Source organism: Ascaphus truei, chromosome 22 (assembly GCF_040206685.1).
Source record: "Ascaphus truei isolate aAscTru1 chromosome 22, aAscTru1.hap1, whole genome shotgun sequence".
Taxonomy (NCBI): Eukaryota; Metazoa; Chordata; class Amphibia; order Anura; family Ascaphidae; genus Ascaphus; species Ascaphus truei.
This window is the reverse complement of record NC_134504.1, coordinates 1,474,925-1,487,954: the sequence shown is the minus strand read 5'-3', so window position 1 is coordinate 1,487,954 and position 13,030 is coordinate 1,474,925. Positions and strand designations below refer to the sequence as shown.

General features: G+C 52.1%; 1 long non-coding RNA gene across 1 annotated transcript in view; it reads left to right on the top strand.

The window, feature by feature from the left end:
* LOC142472500 (uncharacterized) overlaps window positions 1-13,030 on the top strand; it is a 37,706-nt gene that overhangs the window by 16,030 nt on the left and 8,646 nt on the right. Inside the window, exon 2 of the long non-coding RNA XR_012789734.1 lies at window positions 5,376-5,573. This is a non-coding gene — a long non-coding RNA (uncharacterized LOC142472500). The remainder of the gene's footprint in view (window positions 1-5,375; window positions 5,574-13,030) is intronic.

Below are 13,030 nucleotides of genomic sequence, written 5' to 3'. Positions count from 1 at the left end.
CCCAGGGGCCCAAGACATAGTCACTACATCATGGGGACTGGCAGTCCCAGGGGCCCAAGACATAGTCACTACATCATGGGGACTGGCAGTCCCAGGGGCCCAAGACATAGTCACTACATCATGGGGACTGGCAGTCTGGGGGCCCCGAGACAGTCACTACATCAAGGGGACTGGCTCTCCCAGGGGCCCAAGACATAGTCACTACATCATGGAGACTGGCAGTCCCAGGGGCCCAAGACATAGTCACTACATCATGGGGACTGGCAGTCCCAGGGGCCCAAGACATAGTCACTACATCATGGGGACTGGCAGTCCCAGGGGCCCAAGACATAGTCACTACATCATGGGGACTGGCAGTCCCAGGGGCCCAAGACATAGTCACTACATCATGGGGACTGGCAGTCCCAGGGGCCCAAGACATAGTCACTACATCGTGGGGACTGGCACTCCCAGGGGCCCCAAGACATAGTCACTACATCATGGGGACTGGCTCTCCCAGGGGCCCCAAGACATAGTCACTACATCATGGGGACTGGCAGTCCAGGGGCCCAAGACATAGTCACTACATCATGGGGACTGTCAGTCCCAGGGGCCCCAAGACATAGTCACTACATCATGGGGACTGGTACTCCCAGGGGCCCAAGACATAGTCACTACATCATGGGGACTGGCAGTCCCAGGGGCCCAAGACATAGTCACTACATCATGGGGACTGTCAGTCCCAGGGGCCCCAAGACATAGTCACTACATCATGGAGACTGGCTCTCCCAGGGGCCCAAGACATAGTCACTACATCATGGGGACTGGCAGTCCCAGGGGCCCAAGACATAGTCACTACATCATGGGGACTGTCAGTCCCAGGGGCCCCAAGACATAGTCACTACATCATGGGGACTGGCACTCCCAGGGGCCCCAAGACATAGTCACTACATCATGGGGACTGTCAGTCCCAGGGGCCCCAAGACAGAGTCACTACATCATGGGGACTGGCACTCCCAGGGGCCCAAGACATAGTCACTACATCAAGGGGACTGGCAGTCCCAGGGGCCCAAGACATAGTCACTACATCATGGGGACTGGCACTCCCAGGGGCCCAAGACATATTCACTACATCATGGGGACTGGCACTCCCAGGGGCCCAAGACATAGTCACTACATCATGGGGACTGGCACTCCCAGGGGCCCAAGACATAGTCACTACATCGTGGAGACTGGCTCTCCCAGGGGCCCCAAGACATAGTCACTACATCGTGGGGACTGGCAGTCTCAGGGGCCCCAAGACATAGTCACTACATCAAGGGGACTGGCTCTCCCAGGGGCCCCAAGACATAGTCACTACATCATGGGGACTGGCACTCCCAGGGGCCCAAAGACATAGTCACTACATCATGGGGACTGGCTCTCCCAGGGGCCCCAAGACATAGTCACTACATCGTGGGGACTGGCAGTCTCAGGGGCCCCAAGACATAGTCACTACATCAAGGGGACTGGCTCTCCCAGGGGCCCCAAGACATAGTCACTACATCATGGGGACTGGCAGTCTGGGGGCCCCGAGACAGTCACTACATCAAGGGGACTGGCACTCCCAGGGGCCCCAAGACATAGTCACTACATCATGGGGACTGGCTCTCCCAGGGGCCCCAAGACATAGTCACTACATCATGGGGACTGGCAGTCCCAGGGGCCCAAGACATAGTCACTACATCATGGGGACTGGCAGTCCAGGGGCCCCAAGACATAGTCATCACTTCATGGGGACTGGCAGTCTGGGGGCCCCGAGACAGTCACTACATCAAGGGGACTGGCTCTCCCAGGGGCCCAAGACATAGTCACTACATCATGGGGACTGGCAGTCCCAGGGGCCCAAGACATAGTCACTACATCATGGGGACTGGCAGTCCCAGGGGCCCAAGACATAGTCACTACATCATGGGGACTGGCAGTCTGGGGGCCCCGAGACAGTCACTACATCAAGGGGACTGGCTCTCCCAGGGGCCCAAGACATAGTCACTACATCATGGAGACTGGCAGTCCCAGGGGCCCAAGACATAGTCACTACATCATGGGGACTGGCAGTCCCAGGGGCCCAAGACATAGTCACTACATCATGGGGACTGGCAGTCCCAGGGGCCCAAGACATAGTCACTACATCATGGGGACTGGCACTCCCAGGGGCCCAAGACATAGTCACTACATCAAGGGGACTGGCAGTCCCAGGGGCCCAAGACATAGTCACTACATCATGGGGACTGGCACTCCCAGGGGCCCAAGACATAGTCACTACATCATGGGGACTGGCACTCCCAGGGGCCCAAGACATAGTCACTACATCGTGGAGACTGGCTCTCCCAGGGGCCCCAAGACATAGTCACTACATCGTGGGGACTGGCAGTCTCAGGGGCCCCAAGACATAGTCACTACATCAAGGGGACTGGCTCTCCCAGGGGCCCCAAGACATAGTCACTACATCATGGGGACTGGCACTCCCAGGGGCCCCAAGACATAGTCACTACATCATGGGGACTGGCTCTCCCAGGGGCCCCAAGACATAGTCACTACATCGTGGGGACTGGCAGTCTCAGGGGCCCCAAGACATAGTCACTACATCAAGGGGACTGGCTCTCCCAGGGGCCCCAAGACATAGTCACTACATCATGGGGACTGGCAGTCTGGGGGCCCCGAGACAGTCACTACATCAAGGGGACTGGCACTCCCAGGGGCCCCAAGACATAGTCACTACATCATGGGGACTGGCTCTCCCAGGGGCCCCAAGACATAGTCACTACATCATGGGGACTGGCAGTCCCAGGGGCCCAAGACATAGTCACTACATCATGGGGACTGGCAGTCCAGGGGCCCCAAGACATAGTCATCACTTCATGGGGACTGGCAGTCTGGGGGCCCCGAGACAGTCACTACATCAAGGGGACTGGCTCTCCCAGGGGCCCAAGACATAGTCACTACATCATGGGGACTGGCAGTCCCAGGGGCCCAAGACATAGTCACTACATCATGGGGACTGGCAGTCCCAGGGGCCCAAGACATAGTCACTACATCATGGGGACTGGCAGTCTGGGGGCCCCGAGACAGTCACTACATCAAGGGGACTGGCTCTCCCAGGGGCCCAAGACATAGTCACTACATCATGGAGACTGGCAGTCCCAGGGGCCCAAGACATAGTCACTACATCATGGGGACTGGCAGTCCCAGGGGCCCAAGACATAGTCACTACATCATGGGGACTGGCAGTCCCAGGGGCCCAAGACATAGTCACTACATCATGGAGACTGGCAGTCCCAGGGGCCCAAGACATAGTCACTACATCATGGGGACTGGCAGTCCCAGGGGCCCAAGACATAGTCACTACATCATGGGGACTGGCAGTCCCAGGGGCCCAAGACATAGTCACTACATCATGGGGACTGGCAGTCCCAGGGGCCCAAGACATAGTCACTACATCGTGGGGACTGGCACTCCCAGGGGCCCCAAGACATAGTCACTACATCATGGGGACTGGCTCTCCCAGGGGCCCCAAGACATAGTCACTACATCATGGGGACTGGCAGTCCAGGGGCCCAAGACATAGTCACTACATCATGGGGACTGTCAGTCCCAGGGGCCCCAAGACATAGTCACTACATCATGGGGACTTGTACTCCCAGGGGCCCAAGACATAGTCACTACATCATGGAGACTGTCAGTCCCAGGGGCCCCAAGACATAGTCACTACATCATGGGGACTGGCTCTCCCAGGGGCCCAAGACATAGTCACTACATCATGGGGACTGGCAGTCCCAGGGGCCCAAGACATAGTCACTACATCATGGGGACTGTCAGTCCCAGGGGCCCCAAGACATAGTCACTACATCATGGGGACTGGCACTCCCAGGGGCCCAAGACATAGTCACTACATCATGGGGACTGTCAGTCCCAGGGGCCCCAAGACAGAGTCACTACATCATGGGGACTGGCACTCCCAGGGGCCCAAGACATAGTCACTACATCATGGGGACTGGCAGTCCCAGGGGCCCAAGACATAGTCACTACATCATGGGGACTGGCAGTCTGGGGGCCCCGAGACAGTCACTACATCAAGGGGACTGGCTCTCCCAGGGGCCCCAAGACATAGTCACTACATCATGGAGACTGGCAGTCCCAGGGGCCCAAGACATAGTCACTACATCATGGGGACTGGCACTCCCAGGGGCCCAAGACATAGTCACTACATCATGGGGACTGGCAGTCCCAGGGGCCCAAGACATAGTCACTACATCATGGGGACTGGCAGTCTGGGGGCCCCGAGACAGTCACTACATCAAGGGGACTGGCTCTCCCAGGGGCCCCAAGACAGAGTCACTACATCATGGGGACTGGCACTCCCAGGGGCCCAAGACATAGTCACTACATCATGGGGACTGGCAGTCCCAGGGGCCCAAGACATAGTCACTACATCATGGGGACTGGCAGTCTGGGGGCCCCGAGACAGTCACTACATCAAGGGGACTGGCTCTCCCAGGGGCCCCAAGACATAGTCACTACATCATGGAGACTGGCAGTCCCAGGGGCCCAAGACATAGTCACTACATCATGGGGACTGGCACTCCCAGGGGCCCAAGACATAGTCACTACATCATGGGGACTGGCAGTCCCAGGGGCCCAAGACATAGTCACTACATCATGGGGACTGGCAGTCTGGGGGCCCCGAGACAGTCACTACATCAAGGGGACTGGCTCTCCCAGGGGCCCCAAGACATAGTCACTACATCATGGAGACTGGCAGTCCCAGGGCCCCAAGACATAGTCACTACATTGTGGGGACTGGCTCTCCCAGGGGCCCCAAGACATAGTCACTACATCATGGAGACTGGCAGTCCCAGGGCCCCAAGACATAGTCACTACATTGTGGGGACTGGCTCTCCCAGGGGCCCCAAGACATAGTCACTACATCATGGGGACTGGCAGTCTGGGGGCCCCGAGACAGTCACTACATCAAGGGGACTGGCTCTCCCAGGGGCCCCAAGACATAGTCACTACATCATGGAGACTGGCAGTCCCAGGGCCCCAAGACATAGTCACTACATTGTGGGGACTGGCTCTCCCAGGGGCCCCAAGACATAGTCACTACATCGTGGAGACTGGCAGTCCCAGGGGCCCCATGAGGTGGTCACTACGTTTATCCTCAAAGGATCTGTTTTTCGTGCTTTGATCTGCACTGTAATGAAACGGAGGCGGTGGAAACATCCTCTCCCGGTGCCCAGAATGTGCCGGAATGGCCACGGCACTCAGGCACCACTATCCCTCCGGCACTCAAAGGGTTAAAGGAGCAGTTTGCCCTACTGACATTTTATTTTTACCCCCCCCCCTCTCTATTTTAGCTCCAGGAATCCCGATTCCCGAGATACGTCGCGAGGTGGCGGCCGTCAGACCCTCCCTACAAGGCAAACAAAATGGAGATTTATATCTGCTGCATCACGTGGCCAACAGACGCCATGTCGTCATCCATCGCAGCGTCCTGTTGGCCACGTGATGTACGGGATGTACACAGGCAGACGTACCAGCAGCACCTATCCTAGGTAAGTATGGAACCCATCGCAGCAATGAATGTTGTTCCGGAGACCCCCTGTTTCCCATCTGTATATAAGGGAAGGTGTGCACATCTGTATATAAGGGAAGGTGTGCACATCTGTATACAAGGGAAGGTGTGCACATCTGTATATAAGGGAAGGTGTGCACATCTGTATATAAGGGAAGGTGTGCACATCTGTATATAAGGGAAGGTGTGCACATCTGTATATAAGGGAAGGTGTGCACATCTGTATATAAGGGAAGGTGTGCATATCTGTATACAAGGGAAGGTGTGCACATCTGTATACAAGGGAAGGTGTGCACATCTGTATATAAGGGAAGGTGTGCACATCTGTATACAAGGGAAGGTGTGCACATCTGTAGATAAGGGAAGGTGTGCACATCTGTATATAAGGGAAGGTGTGCACATCAGTATATAAGGGAAGGTGTGCACATCTGTATATAAGGGAAGGTGTGCACATCTGTATACAAGGGAAGGTGTGCACATCTGTATACAAGGGAAGGTGTGCACATCTGTATATAAGGGAAGGTGTGCACATCTGTATATAAGGGAAGGTGTGCACATCTGTATATAAGGGAAGGTGTGCACATCTGTATATAAGGGAAGGTGTGCACATCTGTATATAAGGGAAGGTGTGCACATCTGTATATAAGGGAAGGTGTGCACATCTGTATATAAGGGAAGGTGTGCACATCTGTAGATAAGGGAAGGTGTGCACATCTGTATATAAGGGAAGGTGTGCACATCAGTATACAAGGGAAGGTGTCCACATCTGTATATAAGGGAAGGTGTGCACATCAGTATACAAGGGAAGGTGTGCACATCTGTATACAAGGGAAGGTGTGCACATCTGTAGATAAGGGAAGGTGTGCACATCTGTATATAAGGGAAGGTGTGCACATCTGTATATAAGGGAAGGTGTGCACATCTGTATATAAGGGAAGGTGTGCACATCTGTATATAAGGGAAGGTGTGCACATCTGTAGATAAGGGAAGGTGTGCACATCTGTATATAAGGGAAGGTGTGCACATCAGTATACAAGGGAAGGTGTCCACATCTGTATATAAGGGAAGGTGTGCACATCTGTATACAAGGGAAGGTGTGCACATCTGTAGATAAGGGAAGGTGTGCACATCTGTAGATAAGGGAAGGTGTGCACATTTATAGATAAGGGAAGGTATTTCATCTGTAGATAAGGGAAGGTGTGCACATCTGTAGATAAGGGAAGGTGTGCACATCTGTAGTGTAGATAAGGGAAGGTGTGCACATCTGTAGATAAGGGAAGGTGTGCACATCTGTAGATAAGGGAAGGTGTGCACATCTGTATATAAGGGAAGGTGTGCACATCTGTATATAAGGGAAGGTGTGCACATCTGTATATAAGGGAAGGTGTGCACATCTGTATATAAGGGAAGGTGTGCACATCTGTATATAAGGGAAGGTATGCACCCAACTTGGGACGCCCCTTACATAATAAATAATAAGTCATTGTATTGGCAGAGAATGTGTTATATACAAAGGATAATTGCAATGAATTCACTTTATTCATATTTGGGACTTAAAGGTCAGTTTAGTTTCTCTATCAATGCAAAAGTGGAGCCAGTGTTCGGCAAAATAACTGCACCATTGAAATCAAGAGGAATTATTTCTTTGATACATTTTTGCCCCAGAATTGCACCACTTTTGGCTTGGTACATAGACACCTGAAGAATTGAAGATGCCTTAAACCTTGTAAAAATCCGAGAGGTCGGTCTGGTATACGGACTTCCATCCGGTTCCGAATATTGTGTCTTCGAATTCCTATTCTCCGGCTCTGAACATCGGGACGGCAGCGTAGTCACGTGTAAACCCCATTTCTTTGCCATTTTTCTTCCTGTCACTGTGTTTAACATCTGGCACGGCATACATAGCCTTCCATGAGCCAGAGAGCGTTCTGACTCATTTAAAGACGTTAGATCTGGATTATCACAGCTTGCGAAAGGTTGCAAACCTGGCACGCTGCTCACAATGCATTAACTGGGCCCAATCAATATACACTCTATTTATCACTGGCGTGTGGAAATACAGTGCAAGCTGGCCTGGGTTGGCATTGATCATGGATGCAGATCTCTAATGAGATCCCCCAGTTGAAGATCTCGATCCCGCAGTAGGTACAGTGGTTTTCTTTGCATAAACTCCTGATTCGCTGAGGTCTGTTACATCAGTGAAAATAATGTGACATTACCTAAAACATTAGCGGTCATCATTCTCCCCCGCCTATCCAGAAAGCTCTCTCTGCCCCCCCCCCCACCCACCCACCTACCTCTCCGAGAGATGTATTTTAGGCTGGGAGTGAGGCCAAGTATGACTTAAATCTTGGATAAATATAATTTTGTCTGTAATTAGCTCATTTGCATGTCAATGGAAATGTGCCTATAAAAAGAATTCCATTGTTTTTACACAGTTAACGAGTACTTCAGTATTAGGTGAGACCTTTTTTATTTGGCCTAACAATAGATACTATAAGACAAGCTTTCGAGAGTTCTCCTCTCTTCCTCAGGTCAGCGATACTGATTTACAGAGATTCTATGAGCTTAAAGAGGAAATCCAAGCATCTTAAAAAACTAAAAAAAATTGAGTTGTCCGTGTCTGTACTAGGCTGATATCTGGAGATGGCCGTGTCTGTACTAGGCTGAGATCTGGAGATGGCCGTGTCTGTACTAGGCTGAGATCTGGAGATGGCCGTGTCTGGTACTAGGCTGAGATCTGGAGATGGCCGTGTCTGTACTAGGCTGATCTCTGGAGATGGCCGTGTCTGTACTAGGCTGAGATCTGGAGATGGCCGTGTCTGTACTAGGCTGATCTCTGGAGATGGCCGTGTCTGTACTAGGCTGAGATCTGGAGATGGCCGTGTCTGTACTAGGCTGAGATCTGGAGATGGCCGTGTCTGGTACTAGGCTGAGATCAGGAGATGGCCGTGTCTGTACTAGGCTGAGATCTGGAGATGGCCGTGTCTGTACTAGGCTGAGATCTGGAGATGGCTGTGTCTGTACTAGGCAGAGATCTGGAGATGGCCGTGTCTGTACTAGGCTGAGATCTGGAGATGGCCGTGTCTGTACTAGGCTGAGATCTGGAGATGGCCGTGTCTGTACTAGGCTGAGATCTGGAGATGGCCGTGTCTGTACTAGGCTGAGATCTGGAGATGGCCGTGTCTGTACTAGGCTGAGATCTGGAGATGGCCGTGTCTGTACTAGGCTGAGATCTGGAGATGGCCGTGTCTGTACTAGGCTGAGATCTGGAGATGGCTGTGTCTGTACTAGGCTGAAATTTGGAGTTGGCTGTGTCTGTACTAGGCTGAGATCTGGAGATGGCCGTGTCTGTACTAGGCTGAGATCTGGAGATCGCCGTGTCTGTACTAGGCTGAGATTTGGAGTTGGCTGTGTCTGTACTAGGCTGAGATCTGGAGATGGCCGTGTCTGTACTAGGCTGAAATCTGGAGTTGGCCGTGTCTGTACTAGGCTGAGATCTGGAGATGGCTGTGTCTGTACTAGGCTGAGATTTTGAGATGGCCGTGTCTGTACTAGGCTGAGATCTGGAGTTGGCTGTGTCTGTACTAGGCTGAGATCTGGAGATGGCCGTGTCTGTACTAGGCTGAGATCTGGAGATGGCCGTGTCTGTACTAGGCTGAGATTTGGAGTTGGCCGTGTCTGTACTAGGCTGAGATTTGGAGTTGGCTGTGTCTGTTATAGGCTGAGATCAGGAGATGGCTGTGTCTGTACTAGGCTGATCTCTGGAGATGGCTGTGTCTGTACTAGGCTGAGATTTGGAGTTGGCCGTGTCTGTACTAGGCTGAGATTTGGAGTTGGCTGTGTCTGTACTAGGCTGAAATCTGGAGATGGCTGTGTCTGTACTAGGCTGATCTCTGGAGTTGGCTGTGTCTGTACTAGGCTGAGATTTGGAGTTGGCTGTGTCTGTACTAGGCTGAGATTTGGAGTTGGCTGTGTCTGTACTAGGCTGAGATTTGGAGTTGGCCGTGTCTGTACTAGGCTGAGATTTTGAGATGGCCGTGTCTGTACTAGGCTGAGATTTTGAGATGGCCGTGTCTGTACTAGGCTGAGATTTGGAGTTGGCTGTGTCTGTACTAGGCTGATCTCTGGAGTTGGCTGTGTCTGTACTAGGCTGAGATCTGGAGATGGCTGTGTCTGTACTAGGCTGAGATTTGGAGTTGGCCGTGTCTGTACTAGGCTGAGATTTGGAGTTGGCCGTGTCTGTACTAGGCTGAGATTTGGAGATGGCTGTGTCTGTACTAGGCTGAGATTTGGAGTTGGCCGTGTCTGTACTAGGCTGAGATTTGGAGTTGGCCGTGTCTGTACTAGGCTGAGATTTGGAGTTGGCCGTGTCTGTACTAGGCTGAGATTTGGAGTTGGCCGTGTATGTACTAGGCTGAGATCAGGAGATGGCCGTGTCTGTACTAGGCTGAGATCTGAAGATGGCCGTGTCTGTAGTAGGCTGAGATTTGGAGATGGCTGTGTCTGTACTAGGCTGAGATTTGGAGTTGGCTGTGTCTGTACTAGGCTGAGATTTGGAGTTGGCCCCCTGCCCTGGTGTAGAGGTTTTTTCACTTATGCATTTTTCTTTACTTTAGAGAATTATGGGCTATCCTGTGAGTTTCTATAGATTAGACATGATGCATTAATTGTTGAATTTACACAGAGTTAGTTCTCTTTCAGCAAATGTAGCAGTAAGTATTACCTGTGAACCCATATTCCCAGCAGTTCTGTGAAGAAAGGCGCCCGTGCGCCACCTGCTGGCTGCACCTAAACATGACACCGTATTTAAGGGACGAAGATAAAATACAGAAATATAACAAAAAACATCTTTTTCAGAGGATTTATCGTTTTTTTTGTTTTTTTTTAAAGCTTGACCCAACATGAAGGAAAATAATAATATAAGGGATTAAGTGTTCTAGTGGGAATACAATTACACAGCAGTTCCATATGGGATCCGTCTTGGGATACATGGTGTGTGCTGTCAGTAATGACTAGAACTGGAACATATGGATTCAACTTGCAACATTTCCCTATGAGAAAATACCCCCAGTGTGGTTTCCAGGGTTTCTATAACATCCATTTGTAGCCATCGTTAAAAGGTTAAACATATGTTTAGCGTAAAAGAATTGCACACACATTGGCGACACACACGACGGTCTTTTCTTGTCACGCCGTTTGTGGTGGTGACCTTCAGTCTTTGCCCTTCAACAAAATCACCCCAGATCTGGAGGCTTCTGGGGCCATGGTGCTGCAGACTTGTTTATGGGATCACAAGACACGTCCTTAGTGTGTCTGGCTGACGTTTCTCGTGCGTACAAACCAGTGACACATTCGTCATGTCCTAAAATATGGTTTTCTTGCTGCGAAACAGAAGGTAGAGAAGGGCCACTTGGGCAAGCAAGTCTGGCCACTTGGCTACCCGCGGTGAGGCCTCCCCGGCCCCCCCATCTGTACAGAGCCCAGCAGCAGCGATGAATTCCATTACTGTATTAACCGGCACCCCCTGTGCTGGACGTTTGCTCCGTGGATATAGGCTCGGTACCGGGGTACTCGGCACCCCCCCCCCTACAAATGTTACTCTTCAACCAAATAGATTTTTTATCTAACATTCATACACACCCCCCCCCCCCCCACTGACACTCTTTGTCCCCCCCTCCCACTGACACTCTCTCTCCCACCCTCCCACCCCCCCACTGACACTCTCTCACCCCCCCTCCCACTCTCTCTCCCACCCACCCACTGACACTCTCTCTCCCCCCCTACCACTCTCTCTCCCACCCCCCCCACTGACACTCTCTCTCCCACCCTCCCACTCTCTCTCCCACCCCCCCACTGACACTCTCCCACCCCCCCCCCCCCCCCCGCACTGACACTCTCTCTCCCACCCCCCACTGACACTCTCTCACCCCCCCCCCCCCCCTCCCACTCTCTTCCCCCCCCCTCCCACAGTCCAGAAAAGATTCACACTGGGCAGCCTCTCTCCTGCCTCCTTCTTCTTGGCGCCGCCCCCCGTCTCCTGAGAGCTCCTCTTGATTGGCTGCATTACCCAGCAGCAGCCAATCAGGAGGGAGGAAATTGCCCATCTCTCTCCCTGCTCAGAGAAATACCCTGCCTGTTACAACACATTAGGCCGCTAGACTGCTGCCCCCCCCCCCCACATTCTGCTGCCACCCCCCCCCACATTCTGCTGCCACCCCCCCACATTCTGCCCCTACCCCCCCACATTCTGCCACCCCCCCCACATTCTGCCGCCCCCCCCACATTCTGCCGCCCCCCCACATTCTGCCGCCCCCCCCCACATTCTGCCGCCCCCCCACATTCTGCCGCCCCCCTACATTCTGCCGCCCCCCCCACATTCTGCCGCCCCCCCCACATTCTGCCGCCCCCCCCACATTCTGCCGCCCCCCCACATTCTGCCGCCCCCCCACATTCTGCCGCCCCCCCCCACATTCTGCCGCCTAACGGTTACACCCTGAATAGATGCAGTACTATTTCAGTGACTAGGTACTCCCTCACGTGCCCCCCCCTACAGCCTCTATATACTTTTATTTCATATGCCTCCTTTAACACTGAAACATACCACCAATGTATTTGCTTTAATAATTATTTTGCTCCTTTTGCCCTCATTATGTTGAGTACTAAAATATATAAATTATTGGATAAAGTTATTTTCCTCATATCGCGCTTACAATGTGCGTCAGCGCTATACACAGAATTTTTCTGGCGCCCCTGTCTTGAAGAGCTTACCCTCTAATCTTTCAGCACTCTCTAAAAACCAGCAAAATAGTGTTTGATACAATTAACCCCCCAAAATGTATAATATTGGTGAAATAATAAACTACTGAAGTGTTACTGAGAGCTAGAAAGGGAATAAAGTGTATATCGTAAAAAGACACATAAGATACAAAATCTTTATACGTTAGTAAAAAGGTGTATGTGAAGAGGGTCCCAAATGACACAAATTTTAGTGCATCCACCCACTTCAATGCAGTGTAACTCCCCTCCGTCCATATTACACAAACCCCCGTTATTATCATGGCCAGAGCTGCATGAATGGAGCCCACATAGGCTTGTGAGTGAGACACTCACCTATCACTCAGTGTCACTCATCGTGCACATTATTGATAGATCTAGCCAGGTGGATGTCGACGGCCATTATAACACCCCCTCCCTTAATCTTGTCTGCCCCAGAATCTTACTCACAAGTTGCTCTCACTTTTCTTGCTGAAATGACTCCCTTTTCCAGCGTCTTAAACCTCAAACTCGTGGAAGTGTCTATATCAGCACCATGGACCTGCAACAGGGGGTCATAAATATGCCATGGTTAGCGTCACACGAAGGGTGCGGATATCTGTTTATCTATGTACTGCCAGCCATATACCCAGCTCTGTATATAGTTATTATACACAGCAA